Source organism: Muntiacus reevesi, chromosome 1, assembly GCF_963930625.1.
Source record: "Muntiacus reevesi chromosome 1, mMunRee1.1, whole genome shotgun sequence".
In the NCBI taxonomy this organism is placed as follows: Eukaryota; Metazoa; Chordata; class Mammalia; order Artiodactyla; family Cervidae; genus Muntiacus; species Muntiacus reevesi.
Genome location: NC_089249.1, coordinates 197,774,457 through 197,791,627, shown reverse-complemented (window position 1 = coordinate 197,791,627; position 17,171 = coordinate 197,774,457). Strand labels below are relative to the sequence as shown.

The window sequence follows — 17,171 nt, the reverse complement described above, 5'->3', positions numbered from 1 at the left end:
ATAAACGAAGGGACTGTGAGAGGGGAGCAGCAATCCAGGGGGCCTTCGTGGGAGAGGCAGCTGGAGGATCACAGAGCGGCAGAGGAGAGTCATGGGGTTCGAGGATCATGGGGCGATGATGGGGCAGAAAGAGCGCACTGAGCCCCTATGATGAACAGAATGTTTGGGTTCCGCCCCCAACAAAATTACGATGCTGAAATCTAACCCTTTATGTGGATAGTATTAGAGGTCTTTGGGAGGCAATCTGGTCATGTGGTGGAACCCTCATGAATGGGATTAGTGCCCTTATAATGGGGCTTCCTGGGTGGTTCAGACAGTAGGAAGTTTGCCTGCAATGTGGGAGACCCTGGTTCAATCCCTTCGATCCCCTGGAGAAGGGAATGGTTACCCACTCCAGTATTCTTGCCTGGAGAATCCCATGGATAGAGGAACCTGGTGGGCTACAGTCCATGGGGTCGCAAAGAGTCAGACACGACTGAGTGACTAACACTTTCTAAGGGACCCAGAGAGCTCCCTCACTACCCTCACCATGAGGACACAGCTAGAAGAGGATCATCTATGAATCAGGAGGCGGGTTCTCACCAGACACTAGATCTGCCAGCATCTTGATCTTCGGCTTTCGGCCTCCAGAACCGTGAGAAATGAGAATTGTTTATAATCCACTCAGTCTATGATATTTTTTATGTCAGCCTGATGGACAGAGACACCCCGACCCTGGCTGGGTCCTGATCCCACGTTAAGCCTCAGCTCCAAGGGAGCCCAGACCCCAGACCTTGGCTGAGCCCCCCGACCCCAGACTGAGCTCCCCTCCCCCCAGAAGTCACTCTGAACATCCAATTCCTCCCCCTCCCAGGCTGAGCCTGTTGAAGGCCAAGGTTCCGGGTGACATTGCCAATTGTCCCGACAACCAGGACCCTTTGGCCACCAGACAGATCCTCCCTCCCAAACACAACCTGCTGGTTCCTGCCCTGTTCTAACACCTATGGCTCCTGTGACCCCCAGAGGAAGCCGTTCCTGCTGATCTCCTGCCCCCTCCCTCGGGAGGTGTGGCCACAAAGCCCCAGCTCAACCCCACCCCCAAGCCTTTGAACCTACTACGTTCCCTGCTGGGAATGCTGTTCCCCCCAATCCCAACTGCTGCGTGACAGGTCTCAGTTCCACTGTCGCTTCCTCTGGAAGCCCTCCCTGCCTCTCATAGGTCAGCCCCCACTCCCATGCCACATCCCACGGCTTCAGAAGCGACTGAGCTCATCCTCCACGGCATTTATCCCAGTTTGCAAGTCAAATGTGAATGTGTTTCACCAGTGTCTGTTTCTCCCATGGGAATTCAACCTCTGCTAAGGCAGAAGGGTCCTTCTCGGGACCCAAACCCGGGACAGCCCCCTCCCCACTGTCCTCCGTAGCCAGGGCACAAGGGAGGGACAGGGGGAGGCCATGCCCTGGGTGGGCCCAGGCCATGGCCACAAGGATGGGTGCCACGTAATGATGGGGCGGCCCCCGTGATTCTGGCTCCCAAAATACCCAGCTGCGGTCACCTCGCCCAGCCCCAGGGGAAGGCTGGGCTGGTGGTGGCCGGGTCATGGTCCAGGGTGGAGAGTGGAGAAGTCAGGATGAGAAGAGTGGGGGCTGGGGGGCTCAACAGGCACACAGACCACAGTGAGACCAGACAGAGATGGGGGTTGCTTGCACACAGTCAGGTCACAGACAGACCTGGACACACAGTCTGATCACAGACAGGGAGTCCAGACACTATCACAGATGTACAGTCAGGTGACAGAGATGGGTCCACATGAATCAGTTCAGTTCAGTCGCTCAGTTGTGTCCGACTCTTCCTGTCCATCACCAACTCCCGGAGTTTGCTCAAACTCATGTCCATTAAGTCGGTGATGCCATCCAACCATCTCATCCTCTGTTGTCCCCTTCTCCTCCTGCCCTCAATCTTTCCCAGCATCAGGGTCTTTAAAGTCAGTTCTTTGCATCAGGTGGCCAAAGTATTGGAGCTTCAGCATTAGTCCTTCCAATGAACGTTCAGGATTGATTTCTTTCAGGATCGACTGGTTTGATATCCTTGTAGTCCAAGGGACTCTCAAGAGTCTTCTCCAACACCACAGTTCAGAAGCATCAATTCTTCATAGTCAAGCCCATAACACTCACAGGCACACGGACAGGCACAAAATCAGGCCCCAGACACAGGGTTGCAATGGGGCTGACAGCACATGTAAACAGTCAGATCAGAGGCAGACACAGGTCCACGTCAAGATCATAGATCCACAGCTTGGTGAGACACGTACACACAAGATCAGAGTCACATAGGCAATACACACACACAGCTGGGTTGTGGGCAAACATGAATATGGAGGCAGATGCAAGCTCCATGGGGCATGGCAGGTGAAAATACACAGCCCCCAGACTCGGATGTGGGCCCTCAGTGGGGCGACGGAGACAGGCAGTCAGCAGACTGAGCTTGCACCCTTCTGGACAATATACACCCAGAAACACACAGTCAGACCCCTCTCATCCACGTGTACACACACAGACAGGCATGCGTACAGTCAGACCACAGACACACACTGGGACCCAACTGGTCCGGGATGCGCAGATGGGGAAACGGAAGCCTGGAGCCAGCCACCTCCCCTTGCAATCCCTCTACAGGCCCTTTAAGAGCAAAAGTGGCTGCTGGGGATGGTGGAGGCCCTAGCTGGAGAAATGGCCCACGGCCAGCTGCGGCCAGGGTGACCACAGCAGCTGACGCCACCCACAGATGCACATAGGCTCAGCCCCATCTGGGGGACAGGGTGGGGCTCTGGCCCAGACCACTTGGATCGGCAGGTCAGGCCTGTACAGAGACTCAGGGAAACCGAGGCAGCAGAGCAACACAGACTACCAAGCCCAGGGTCGCCAGGTCCCCTGCCGTGGGGGTAAGGTGGGGGTGACCTAGTTCCTATCTACTCATCTCCAATACAAGTTGGCATGGGCAGGGGTCACCTGCATGAAGGGGCCTGACCACGATGCTTCCCCCCCCCCATACCCCATGGGAGCCAAGGGCAGCCGCCTTCTAAACTGGGAGGCCCCTAATTACCCGCTGGGCTAACGCCTTCTCAATGACTGGGCAGGATGGGGCTGATCCAGGCACAGGCAGGGCCCGGCCATCAGCTCCTGACTCCTCCAAAGAGGCCAGTCCAGCCTGCTGGGCGTGGGGAGCACAGAGCACTGGGGGCTTTTAAGGCCTGGGGCAGGAATGGGGGTAGGAGAGGATCAGACAGAACACAGAAGGTTCCAAGTTCCAGGTCTCTCAGGCCCCCACCCTCCCTGAAGGATCTTGCTATAGCAAAGAAAGCCCCTGGCTCTCCCCCTCCTCTGGCTTCCTGCAAGACCCGGGTGTGGGGGTCTTCTACAAGGGGTCAGGGGAGAAGATAAACAAATCCTATCAGCTCTGCCTTCAAAGTCTAGTCTGAGTCGGTCTACTTCTTACCCTTTTTTCTGTCTCTATCTGGTCTAGTCCCATCACTGCTCACCTGGACCGATGCTGTCATCACCTGCCATGTCTCCTGCACTGTCTGTCCTCCCCTCAAAGTCAGAGGGCGCCAGTGAGCACCCGTCAGGTCCCATGCCCCTTCCTTTGAGGGTAAAAGTCCAAGTCCTCCCCACCACTCACAAGGCCCTGCAGGACCCCCTCCACCCACCCGCCCCACTCACTCTGCTCCAGCCACAGGGGCCCCCCGGCACAGTTCCTCCAACACATCTGCCCCAGGACCTTTGCATGTGCTATGCCCACTGACTGGACCTTACTACCTCCAGATTTAATGTTAATATGAACCCACCTTCCAATGCAAGAGATGTAAGCCATGTGGGTTCAATCCCTGGGTCGGGAAGATCCCCCAGAGGAGGGCATGGCAACCCACTCCAGTACTCTTGCCTGGAGAATCCCATGGACAGAGAAGTCTGGTGGGCTACAGTCCATGGGGTTGCAAAGACTCGGATACAACTGAAGTGACTTACCATGCACACCCATGTGATTACTTGGCTGAGAATTAAAGGGGGAAGCAGGATGGGGGTGGGTGTCTCCACAGAAGGGAACAGCATGAGGAAGGGCAAGGAGCAGAGGGGGAGAGATTAGGGCAGAGTGGTGGCAAAGAGGGCTCAGGGGCTCTGAGCAGGGGGGAGGGGATGTGGCCAGACTGGCACCACGCCAAGCCTCCTTTATGGCCATCACACATAAAGCAGCCTGGGTCACCAGCCCCACCACGGCTGAGAAAGAGAAACTGAGGTAAGAGCTTTGGGGCAGCATGATGCAGCTAGATCCCCAAGGTCTTGGAGGATGGTGTGGCCATTAAGAAGGGAACAGCCACCCATGAGAGTCACAGGAAATAACCTGTGTGGCCATTGAGGCTGGGTACAGCGTGTAGAGGAGGGGAAGAGGGGAGGGAGCGGCCTCTGGACAAGGAACCCAGGGCGGATCCCGCCTGCATCTGTGCCAGGTGCCGAGCTGTCCACCATCCATGCTCAGCAGCTGAGCATCAGTGGGTGCTCAACTTGCACAGATGGGGAAACTGAGGCCCACAGAGGAAAGGAGACTTTGCTGAAGCCCCTCAGCTGGGCGGAGCCTTGGTTCCACAGTCCATGTCGACACAGGACTGTGTCCTTCCCTAGTTGCTGTGTGATCTCGGGAAAATGGATGACCCTCTCTGGGCCTGGTGCTGCTGGACGGCCCCTAGGGGCTCCCAGGCCTTGCTCAGAGCGGGTGAGCGAGCACCCATTCCAGTCGGGCGCCAGGGCGCAGGTCACGCGATCCCGGAGCCAGCTTCGTGTACCCACACACAGCAGGGAGCATAAAAGGGCGATTATGCCCAGCACTGGGCAGCAAGTAGGCTTTGTGTCACCCTCACGAGGCAAGTTCTCCTGCGGGCCTGACGATTCCCTGCTGCCTCTCCCTGCCCCACTCTGGGTCTGGGCTGTCCTGGGGACCAGGGGGCTCATCTGTGCCACCCTGACCCTCAAGGATTTCCCAAGGCCAGGCAGAGGGAAGGCTGGGTAGCTTGTCCCTATTAAGGAAAAGTCCCTCAGGGATGCACAGTCTCATGGTTGTCACACCCACCCCACCCCCCACACCTCTCTGGCTCCGTTGCCTCCGTTCTGGGTCCGGGGACTTTCCTGCAGCCTGGACCCCCTTTCCCAGGGCCTCAGATCCCCTTGAGGATGGGCCTTCCTGCCTCCCACCTCCGGCCTCCCTAGGTTGCTGTGTCCCCAAAGGGTGAAGCAGGGTCCAAGCTCTGCCTTTGCAGCCCCTGGTGGGCTTCACGTGGCTCTGGCTGAGGCCTCCTCCCTTTTTGGGGCCTCAATGTCCTCCCATGGGAAAACAGGCTCAGGGTGGGGCCAGGTGAGGCTGGCCCTGCTACCTTCCAGGAAGGGGCCAGGCCCAGGGCCCAGGGTTCTGCCTTTAACTGACCATTGGTTTGTACTGAAAGCTGTCCCCAAAGGTCCCCAGAGCCAGGAATGGATGGGCAGGGCATCTGGGGAGCCAGGCCCAGTCCCAGCGGGAGTAATGAGTGTCCCCTCCACATGCCCAGCCCTTTCAAGTGCTCCTTGTGCTTCCTTCTGTTTGACAGAGGAGGAAATTGAGGCTCAGAGAGTGCTAGCTGCACGTTGAGGGTCACACACCAAGGTTAAGGGCTGGGTTAAGATCTGAGGCCAGAGACCAGCTCTCAATCAAGCTCAGAGTCCACACTCCCTGGGGGGACACATTGCCAGGATGGCTCCTGCCAGCATGTCCCCCACACCAGCTTCACGCAGGAGCCTGGAACACCAAGATCTGGGTGCACCCCTGCCCTGCTCATACCTGCCGGGCTCCCCAGCACCTCTAATCAGTGTCCTGGACCTGTCCTGTTTCCTCTTTGCATGGTTCTCAGAACGCACTGCTCTCCTTCGGGCCTCTGGGCCTTTCCTAATACAGGTCTTCCTTCCAGGGGCCCACCTGTCAACTCATCCTTCAAGCCGTAGCCACAGACCTCCCCATCCCAGGCTGAGAGTGGACTTGTCCGGGGACCTATCCTCTGCCCAGTCCTGACCCTCAATCCTGGGGCTGGAAGTAGCTGTGTTGGACTCTGCCCCTCCTCTGTTCTAAAACCTTCATTGGTTTCCATCAAAGTCCATTCAAATCTAGACTCTTAACCTTAGCCACCCAGAAGAGCCAACTACATCACATCGCATTGCAAGAGCTGTTTGCCCCGTGGGTGTCCCTAGTCATCACCTTCTGGCTCACACAGGGATATTTGTGCACAATGTTCCCTCCACCTAGCACACCTTTTCCTCATTCTCCATCCAACCTCAACCTTCACACTCATCCTTGGGCCTCAGTGGAGCTGTCACCTCCTCCAGGAAGCCCTCCTGGATACCTCAGGCAGGATCATAGCCCCCTCTGGACTGTCCCAATGCCAGTGTCTCCCATCATAGCTCTACTCCTGTCACAGACCTATCAACCTCCAGGATGGGAGTCTTCTCCCTGACTCTAGGAATGTGCGTTTATGAGATGCCTACTTCATGCCTGGCCCCATTTGATCCATGGCATTCCTGTGTTTACGTCCTTTTCAGAGAGGGAAACTGAGGCCAGCAGAAGCCACCATGTCAGCAGGCACGGGCACAGCCCTGACATCTGCTCTTGAGTGTAAGGAAACCGCTCAAGCATTAAGAGATGGAGGTAAGGCTCAACGAGGGGCAGGCAGGGCTTGGAGGGCTGCGCCAGCCCCCCACAGGGGTGCCCCCTCCCCCAGAAAGCCCCTTTGGGGTAGGAATCTGGGAAGCAGGACTCTCTAGGCAATAAGGGGCAGGGGGAGTAGGTGTCCAACACAGCAGTGCAAAGCAACTATGTTTGTTGTTTTAGTCAGTCAGTCATGTCCAACTCATCGACGCATGGACTATAGCCCACCAGGCTTCTCTGACCAGGAAAATTCTCGGGTAAGAATACTTGAGTGGGTAGCCATTTCCGTCTCCGGGGGATCTTCCCAACCCAGGGCTCAAACCCAAGTCTCCTGTTTGGCAGGTGGATTCTTTACCACTGAGCCACCTGGGAAGCCCCCATAAAGCAACTATACTTCAATAATAAAACTTAAAAAATTAAAACAAAACGGGGGGGGGGGGTAGGATCCAGAGGCATGGGAACTTAGGGACAAGGAGACAGGAATGGAGAGAGGGTCGGTGGGAGTTGATATACTTGCCCGACCCCTCAGTTTAGTAAAGCCCCCAAGACGCAGAGAATAAATCTGGAGTTCATAGGCCTGAGGGGCGCAGGGACAAACAAACAGAGGAAAACTTTCTGGGAGTTTTGGGGAGTGGCTAAGACCAGGGATCCCAGCCACTTACGTCCCCACCCCCATCCCACCCCCGGAGTTCTGTCGCCTCCTCTGCAGAGCGGGTCCCCAGCGGGAAGGATGCCAAAGCCCCCTATCAGAAGCCCGCTATCAGAGCACCCCCTCCGCCCGGGCTGGGAGCGAAGGCTGCCGGGGCCTGGCTCCACCCCCAGGAGGTGGGAGAGGAGGTCGGGCTGGGGGCCAGGCGGGGGAGGGGACCCCACGGAGCATAACGGTCTGGAGTTTTCCAAAGTAACAGACCGACCGGTCTGAATGGGGGAGGCGCGCCAGGCAGCGGTGGGCTCGAGATGTCCCTGGTGGGTACCCAGGCCAGACCGCACGCAGCGGGGGTGTGGAGGGAACCTGGCGGGTACCCCCCCGCCTCCGTCTCGGAAGCCTGAGTAGGGGCGAAGAAAGAGACAAAGCCTAGCGCAGACTGAGCCTCGAGGTGGAAGGGGGTCCGGACGCACTCACCCTGAGGCTCAGAGATCGGGGCCCGGGCCCGCGCTGCCTCGGCCGGGCCGGCTGCAGCCCTTCCCTGGGTCCGCCCGGAGCGCCGCGCGCTGCGAGTACTCAGAGAGGCCGAGGCCCAGCGAGCTCGGCCTGGGGGCGGGGCGGGGCGGGACCATGGGCGGAGCCGGCAGGGGGCAGGCCCGGGGAGGGGGCTCCGGAGCAAACCTCGGGCGGGGCCCAGCCGGAAGTAGGGCGGGGGGACCAGTTGGGAGCCAGATCTGTGGACACTGGAAGCCTACGTGGATAGGGGTCCTGTGCCCAGGAGGCCCCCAAGGAGGGCACTGTGTGCCCCCTTCCCGGCGTGTGCACATACCCGAGGGGGCGCCCCAAGGGACACAGCCCAAGAACCTCCCTTTTGAAGGCCAGATGCTAGAGGGCGCCCCCTACCCTGCTTCTCTCTCCCTTCCAGGCGCTGATCGTGGCCATGGCAACGGATAAAGGGACTGGATGCTGGACAGGGCGTCAGAGGGGGCGCCCCAAACACTGGAGGTCGAAGAAGGGGCAGAAAATCCCCTCCCAGTCTGGGTTGGATGGCAGAGGCCGCGCCCCCTGCGAACACAGAAGCCCACAGGGTGGGGGAGGGGCGCAGGCACAAAGAGGCTTCCCTCCTGCTGGGGGGAGTCCAGCAGGGGGCTAGGGGTGTTTGGGGGGGGGGGCAAACGGGAACACTATGTATGGCACAGGCCCCCACCCGAGCCACAACCCTGGGGAGGGGGCGGAGAGCACAGGGCCAGATTGGAAACAGATGGGGCCATCGTGCCAAGCCCGAGACACCCGATCCGGAGGGGGAGGGGAGGACAGGGTAGGGGGGTGGGGAAGGAGGGGTGGCCCCACCCAGGCAGCCAATCCCGGCCTACGCTGCTGCCCCGGTGCGGGTTTGAAAACTCCGAGGGAGAGGCCGGGAATTCGGAGGCCCGGTAGGTCCTGGGAGCTTGGGGACGTGGTCAGGGAGGGGAAAGAAGTCTGACAGAGACCATGGGCCGCTGCAGGGGGGCGGTTCCCCCGGCTGATCCCATTCCAGGCGAATTCCACCATTGATCCCAATGGCTCAGGACGACTCCCACAGCCAGCGTGTATCGAGATCTAAGTATACTCCAGGCCTTGTGAGGGCTCACATCACCCCACCGTCAAGCACCCCCATTTTCCGAAGGGGTTAGGGAGAAACAAAGAGAAATGACCAAGGTCAGGAAGAGCAAGGATTCGAACCAAAGTTTGGGTCCAGCGGCTAAACTCCCTTACCCACGATGCTACAGAAGGCCTGGGGCCAGAAAATGACAAATCACTATCAAGGTAAAGCCCAGGGGTAAACAGCAGAGCTGAAACAGACAGGTCCCAGCCTCTAGAAGCTCACCGCCCAGTGGGACAAAGAACATGGGCTGTGATGGAGGGGTGGAAAGGGGGGTGTGTGCACAGACAGCTGTGGGAGCCCCTGAGGGCCCCACTGTGGGCCCTTCTGCTAGGGACCTGACTACTCACTTCCCAAGGTTGCCCATCCGTGCCCTGCTAGGTCTACCCCCATCTCTCCCCAGCACTGAATGCACCCTCCCTGGGTGATCTGCCCATTTTCGGGCCCTGCTTTTGCAAAACAGAGCACATAATTCCACTTCCCCTGGCACTGGGGAGCCATGCATTGGAGAGCCATGCACTGGAGTCTTCAAAACACAGGGCACATGGTAAGTACTCTGAACATCTACAGGCAAACTCTCCACCTGCCCCTTCTACATGGAGCACACAGTAGGTGCTGCTAAATGAACACATAGTAGGTGCTGCTAAATGAGAAATGCTCTGACACCTCCTCTCCCCATAACCCTGGGAGGCCCATAGCTGATGCTTCATAGAGGTGGGACAGACACCTGGAAACCCAGCACCTTGTGGGAAGCACACAGGAGGTGCTCTGGGTCAATATGGGTGTGGAATCAAGCGGCAGAACCTCCCCCCTACCCTGGTGTGGTAGGACACACAGTGAGCCCTCAGAGAATGCCCCCAGGTGCATGCTTTGCTTGCATCTACACGCTGATGGTCCAGGCCAAGGGTTCGTGCAGACCCTGGTTTGAATCCAGGTAGATCCCACGTGACTTCAAGCAAGAACCTGCACCATTTGGGGCCCTGGTTTCCCCGTCCGAAATACAAAGCAGGCACACAACAGGCACCCGATGAATCCATGTCATCAGGCTGGGTGACCTGGAGCAGAAATGCCTGTCTCTGGGCTGCGCAGGCCCCAGGGATGGTGACTGGGGATGTGCCACCCCCTCCCAGGCAGGCCCTACCCTGTCTGCGCCCTTGCCCGTGTCTCCCTGGAGATGACCTCTTGCTTCCAGGTGAAGGAGGTGACCACAGTGGGGTGGGAACACAGCCACCCCCTAGGTAAAGGTGGAGCCAGACAAGCCCTGCGTCTGGCCTCCCTCAGCTGTGAGGCCCTGTCTGCTCAATGCCCTGAACAAGCCTACCCACCCCGCCCCCATCACAGCTCTGATCATCCCATATGTTAACTGTCTGGACACGGGTCTGTCTCTCCCATCAGACTGTGACCTCAGAGGACAGGGCTGGGTTTGTCTCTGTCTCGATCAGAGTGTGTGCCCCGAGTTGGGTCCCCAGCACCCAGCATGTTCTCAGCAAACATTTCTGCAACAACCAGGCTGGGTTCTTACACAGAAGAGCCCCCCCTCCAAGTTCTACATTCTTGCCAAGATGCTACACTGTGCGGTGCCCTTGTCCCAAAGCAGGGGTCTTCATTCACCCTTTTTTAATTTATCCATTTTTAAATTTATTTGGCTGTGCCAAATCTTAGTTGCATTATGTGGAATCTTTAGTTGCAGCATGTGGAATCCAGTTCCCTGACCAAGGATGGAACCTGGGCCCCTTGCATTGGGAATGTGGTGTCTGAGCCACTGAATCACCAGGGAACTCCCTATCTGTCCTCTTTTTAAAAATGTTTATTTTTATTTATTTAACGAATTAATTTGTACCAGGTCTTAGTTGCAGCACATGGGATCTTAGTTCCCTGACCAGGAATTGAACCCAGACCCCCTGTATTGGGAGCATGGAGTCTTAGCCACTGGACCACCAGGGAAGTTCCTACGATGTGCCAGGCCTGGCTGGAGGCACTGGAGATGGAGCAGTGACCAGGACTGAGCAGGATCTCTGCCCTCATGATCCTGATGCTCCAGGGCAGGCAGTGGATGAGAAAGGAAAGCAAGAAAATACACCAGGGTAGTTGGTGCTAAGTGCTATGAAGATGAACAAAGTAGGGACTTTCCTGGTGGTCCAGGGGTTAAGTCTCCATGCTTCCAATGCAGGGGGCCTGGGTCTAGTTCCCTGTTTTGGGAACTAAGATCCTACATTTGCCTCATGGTGTGGCCAAGTGGGGGAAAAAAGATGGACAAAGTGAGGGAAGAGGGGATATGTGGTATGGGATGCAGTATTAAATAGGAGGGTCAGGGAGTGGGAAATCAACATTGAATAGTCTAAAAGAAATCAGCCCTGAATATTCACTGGAAGGACTGATGCTGAAGCTCCAATACTTTGGCCACTTGATTCAAAGGGCCAACTCACTGGAAAAGATCCTAATGCTGTGAAAGACTGAGGGCAGGAGGAGAAGGGGGCAACAGAGGATGAGATGATTAGATAGCATCACTGACTCAAAGGACATGAATCTGAGCAAACTCGGGGAGATAATGAAGGACAGGGAAGCCTGGTGTGCTACAGTCCATGGGGTTGCAAAGAAGCCTGACAGGACTGAGGGAGGGAACGACAAGGAAGGGAGTGGGGAGGTAACATCTGAGTAAGACCTGAAGGAGGTGCTTAAGATAATCAATGTTTAAGAGGAGTGATCCAGGCAGTGGGTACAGCACATGCAAAGGCCCTGGGGCAGAACAGTCACTGGTGTGGTGGAGGGACAGTAAAGAGACCCCTGTGGCTGGAGCAGAGTGAGTAAGGAGGAGAGAAGGAGGCAGTGAGGGGAACAGGGCAGGTCGATGCAGGGCCTTAGGCTACCCTGAAGGAGGTGGGCATACTGGAGGGCTGCAGGCAGAGGAAAGGTGGGGTGTGACTCAGGTATTCCCAGATACCCTGTGGGTACTGCATGGAGGACAGCCTGAGGGTGGGGGGAGCTGGAGAAACAGGGCAGAGGTGACTGCACTGGTTCAGGCAAGCAAAGAGGGAACTGATCAGGTGGAGGCAGAGACGTGGGGTGGCAGGGTGGGGCGGGGAGGGGCGTGGGCACATTTTGGATAGATCGTGAAGGCAGAGCCAAGGAAGTTTTCTAAAGGATTGGTTGTGGGGTGCAGGTTAATGAAGGGACTCAGGATGATTACATGCTGAAGGCTAGAGCTGCCACCTCCAGGAAGCCCTCCTCGACTGCTCGGCCCACCCAGTGCCCCTGAAGGCTGACCCCAGGCGGGAGCCCACAAATCAGTTGCTACATCCTCTCTAAACACACAGGAGGCGGCTGTCCTTGGGATGCAGCCTGGGGCTAAATCACGTCAGCTCCTGCAGCTGGGACATTTGGGGGGTAATTTTTTTTCAAAATAACTTTTCTTCTAATTATAAAATAGGCTCGTGCAGCAGAAAATTAGGGGAAATCAGCATGAAGAAGAAAATAAAAATTGCCCACAATCCACCCCTCTCCTGGAGAAGAACAGTTAGCATGTGGTCATTTTCATTCATTCTTTCCAGAAACACTGAGCACCTACTGTGTGCTGGGTCACTGAGGACACAGCAGTGGCACAAAAAGCGCCCGCTCCACCCCCTTATCCCGCCCTACCCCCGTGGCTCGCAGATAAGAGGACGAGACGGATACGCACTGAGAAACAAACATCATCACTAACATAAGGCCAGAAGTACTCAGAGGTTGCAAAAAGAAAACAAAATGGACTGTAAGGCTCTAGAAGGATGGAGGGGTCTGGGGGAACCTCTCAGAAAGACCTTGACAGACAAACTGCCATGGGAAAAGAGTTTCAGGCAAGAGGAGCAGCAAGTACAAAGGCCCTGAGGCTGATTGCCTCTTTCTGGTCTTTCTCAGATGGGTACACAGAGACCATTATGAAACCATCTGCCAGGGTCCCGTCCACAGAGTTTAACGGGTCTTCACTCGCTCTCCAGTATAAACAACAGAAAAGGACATCGTCGGACCAAGCTGTGACACCCCTCATTTCCAAGAATAGGGTGATTCCCTCAGGATGGTCAAAAACCTTTGAGACCTGCCCTGATGTGCCTACCCAGGTAAAGCTGCACCCTGGGGACTTCCCTGGTGGCCCAGTGGTTAAGAATCTGCAGGTTCGACCCCTGGTCTGGGATGATCCCAAATATACTGGGAGCAACGAAGTCCCACTTACTTAGTGGGACTCACTTCAACTACTGAACCCTCGAGACACTAGAGGAGTCCGTGCACCCCAACTAAAGATCCTACATGATGCAACGAAGACCTGGTGTGCTGCAACTAAGACCTGATGTGCTGTGCTGTCACCTCAGTCGTGTCTGACTCTTTGTGATCCCCTGGACTGTAGCCCACCAGGCTCCTCTATCCATGGGATTCTCCAGGCAAGAATACTGGATTGGGTTGCCAAACCCAATGTAGCCATATAAATAAATATTAAAAAACAAAAACAAAAAATTGCACCCTGGACGTTCTCAGGCAAGACCCCTCACTCCCAGTCATTTCCCTGACTTCACATTTGGGACCAAAATTTCTGAAAATTTCATTTAAGGGCAACCACCAAACTCCACGCACTTGGCTTTGGGAGCAAGAGAGAAACTGGTTGGGCAGCTTCCTGCTTTCTCAGGCTCTGGGGCCCCAGGTTGCCCAATGGGCCCCTCCCCACCCAGCCCAGCATTCATGCCCTGGGGCAGCGAGCGTGTGTCGACCAGCCCGGTGTCCGCCTCGCCCACACTGGCACCATGGCCCTGGCGCCGTGTCTGCCTGCCAGTCACACCGCAGTGAGCACGCTACCTGCCACAGGCATGCAGCACCTCCTCATCTGCCTTTTTCATCTTCTGGTTCCCCCAGGCCTTAGCTACCACTCTCTCCTGGAAAAAGCCGGGGTGCTTTCAGGTGCAGCTGGATCCAGCAAACCTACTCTTCCCTGTGTCTTCCCCTGCTCAGCGGATAGGAGCTCTGTCCTTCCAGAGGCTCGGGCTAGAACCTGGGGACTGACCCTGACTCCTCTCCTTCCCTCACCCCCACCACATGCTGCTGGTCTGGAAATGCTCTCAAGTCTCTCTCCAGATGCCCTTCCCATCCTGTCTAGTCCCCATTAGTACCCACCTGGACCAGTCACCCCTGTCCTGGTTCCCCAGCTGTGCCCTTTGCTCCACACGATCTGTCCCCCTCCACAGTGGCAAGAGGGCACCAGTAAGTACCTGAATCAGTTCCCATCCTTCCTCTGCCCCCAACCCTTTAGGCTCCCACCTCCCTCCAGCTAAAGCCCAAGTCCTGCCCTGCTGCCTACAAGGCCTTTCAGGACCTGCCCCGTCCCCTCCCTGCTCTCCTCCCTCCTCCCTCCTGCCCCCTTGCTCACTCTCCTCCAGCCACAGGCCTCCTCACTGTTCCTCTAACTCCCCAGGCACAGTCCTGCCCCAGGGCCTTTGCACATACTGGTTTCCTCTGTATGAACCACCCTTCCCCCACATTTTCCACAGCTATTTCCTTCTGTCGACTCAAGTCTCCCTCAAACATTGCATCCTCAGAGAAGAACTGATCACCATGGTTGATGACTGCAACTCAGGTACCACCTCCGTCAGCCTTTTTCACATATTCATTCTCTAGCTTTTTTTTTCTTGGGAGGGGGCACTTATTTTCATCTGAAATTACTTCTCATTAACTGTCTAGATTCGTGCTGTCTGATAAGGAACCACAGTCATATGTGACTAAATTAAAATTTAAAAAAATTAAACAAAATTCAAAAACCAGTTTCTCAGTCATACCAACTGTGTTTCCAGTGTGGTTCGTGGCCACAGGACTGGCACAGACATCACATATTTCTCTCAGCACAAAAAGTTCTGTAGACAGCTCTGCTGGAAGTGGTGGGAACTGGGAGGGTGAGGGCAGGTCAGTTTCAGCCACTGCTGGGTCCTAGCACCTGGCATGCAGTAGACACTCAATAAAAGGTTTCTGAGTGAAAGAAGAAACTAACGGCTAAGAGGCCTTGCAAAGTCTGGAGGGGCAGAGGTCAGCAGGTACCATCTGCAGCCACAAATCCACACAGCTCAATTTGAACTTGGGTCTACTTGGCTTTCATCCCAGGCACATTCTGGGGGCTTCTGCTCTGGCCCCAAGGGCAGAAATTTGTGAAAAGCTGCTCCAACCACAGCCAGACTCCACTCTGCAGGCAGGTGCCAATGTGCTGACTCAGTCAGAGGTGGGGGTGGCAAGGGTAGAGCCTCTGCCAGGCCCCCCATCGCCCACCTTGAACCAGCTGTGGCTGCTTTAATATATCTGGCCACATCCTCTCCGTAAGATGCCTCTGTACCCGCCAGGTCCCCAGTGGGACCTGTGTGGCATTTCCCCCTCAAATCCTCCCTGTCTTGTTCCCGACTTCTGCCACATCCCAATAACCCTCATTAAATCTTTCATTCAACTGGCTCATGCCATTCTCTTAAACTAATTTACTTTAGAAACTAAGTCTCTAATGCACAGCTCTAACTGCCTAGCCTTGAAAGTCACCAGAAAAATTATTACAATGAAACTATGAGTCGAGTTCTTCCATTTTCCCTGGATACTGTTGCTAAACCCAGCAGCACAATGGGATTTGGTTATGGAGAGATTGGCAGGTGTTGGTTTTAAAGATCACCCTGTTCCCGACTGAGACTTTCTTCTTGACCTGTTACCGACTGAACAGTCGCTGCTGGTCCGTGTAGCTCTATGGTGCCAGATGCTTCCTCCATGGGTCACCCCCCAAAAGCCCCATCCTGGTGGCAGGTCCCTAGGTTCTTGTCCCATCTTGGTCCCCAGGGAGCTATGTGGCCTTTAGCAAGTTCTTGCGCCCGTCTGGGTCTCTGTGTCCCCACCTGTGCAGAGGACAATTGGGTTTTTGGTGCCTGGGACTGATTTTGGTGGGGTCAAGGCCTTTGATGATCAGAGAAACTGAGGCACTGGCCAGAGAGATGCCCAAGACAGGGCTTCATGCAGCATTTGACAGACTTGCCTCATGAGGGTGGGACCCAGCCTTGGTCACTGCTGAAATCTTAGCCATCTATCCTGTACCAGACCCTATTCTGAGTTTTGGGGATGCAGCAGGAACCAGGGCAGACAACCTCCCAGGGTTTCTCTTCTAGGGAGGGAGACAGATGGAGGCAGCCATGCAAAGATGGGGGTGGGGAGGGAATTCTGGGTAGAGGACACAGCACGTACAAAGGTCCTGTGGTAGGAATGAATACACTATGCTCTGGGGAAAGAGAGGGAGATGGGATTAGAGGAGTAAGGTGGGGGGATGTGATGTGAAGAATGAACATATTGAGGCATGAACAATTATCATACTTCCATAACAATTCTTTCACACATGCATTTAAAGAGCACCTGCTGTATACCAGGCCCCAGGCTGAGCACTAGAGACATAAGATGACCCAGGCAGTCCTGGGCCAGTGTCAGGAAGTTCACAGGCTGCAGGGGAGGCAGACGGCAGGGCTCTGGCAGAGACCAGAGGTATGATGAGGAATGCATCTGGCATGGGGGTGGGGAGGGCTTCTGGGAGGAGGTGATATCTAAGATGTGAAGGAAGAGGGGAACTGGGAGAAGAAATCTAAGTAGTGCTGGACTGAATGGGAAGAAGTGGAAATAGGAACCTTGGGCTAAGTCCCACCTCACAGGTGAGAAGCCTGAGGAGCCAGGGGGCTGCTGAGGGTGATGGGACAACAGAGCTGGTGTCCCTGCTTGACCCAGCTATGAGCTCAGGTGTCGCATGACCTCTCTGGGCAGTTCCCCAAGTTCTCAAGTCCTGGATGACTGGGAGGCGGGGCAAGGTGACATCTTTAGACAGGGTTGGGTCCAGGTCCCAACCCCACCCTCCTCCAAGACTTCAGAATGCTCTTTAAGGCTTAGTATGGGGCAAAGCTGAAGTTCGGATAATTTGGCTACCTGATGCAAAGAGCCGAATCACTGGAAAAGACCCTGATGCTGGGCGAGATTGAGGGCAAGAGGAGAAGGGGATGACAGAGGATGAGATGGTTGAATGGTGTCACTGACTCAATGGACATGAGTTTGAGTAAGCTCTGGGAGATGGTGAAGGACAGGGAAGCCTGGCGTGCTGCAGTCCATGGGGTCACAAAGAGTCGGACACGACTGAGTGACTGAACAGCAAACAACGGCGGAAAGCACTCTAA

General features: G+C 55.8%; 1 protein-coding gene across 5 annotated transcripts in view; it reads right to left on the bottom strand.

Annotated features, from left to right (window-relative positions):
* The window catches only part of PTPRS (protein tyrosine phosphatase receptor type S), a 109,985-nt gene that overhangs the window by 65,464 nt on the left and 27,350 nt on the right, over positions 1 to 17,171 (bottom strand). For 4 of the 5 annotated variants that reach the window (XM_065917978.1, XM_065917981.1, XM_065917982.1 and 1 more), the window contains exon 1: positions 7,818 to 7,945. The exons of the other annotated variant lie outside the window; for it this stretch is intronic. The gene's annotated coding sequence lies outside the window, so the exon portion shown is untranslated. Of the gene's footprint in view, positions 1 to 7,817; positions 7,946 to 17,171 lie in introns of those variants that run through there. 5 annotated transcript variants of the gene reach the window in all.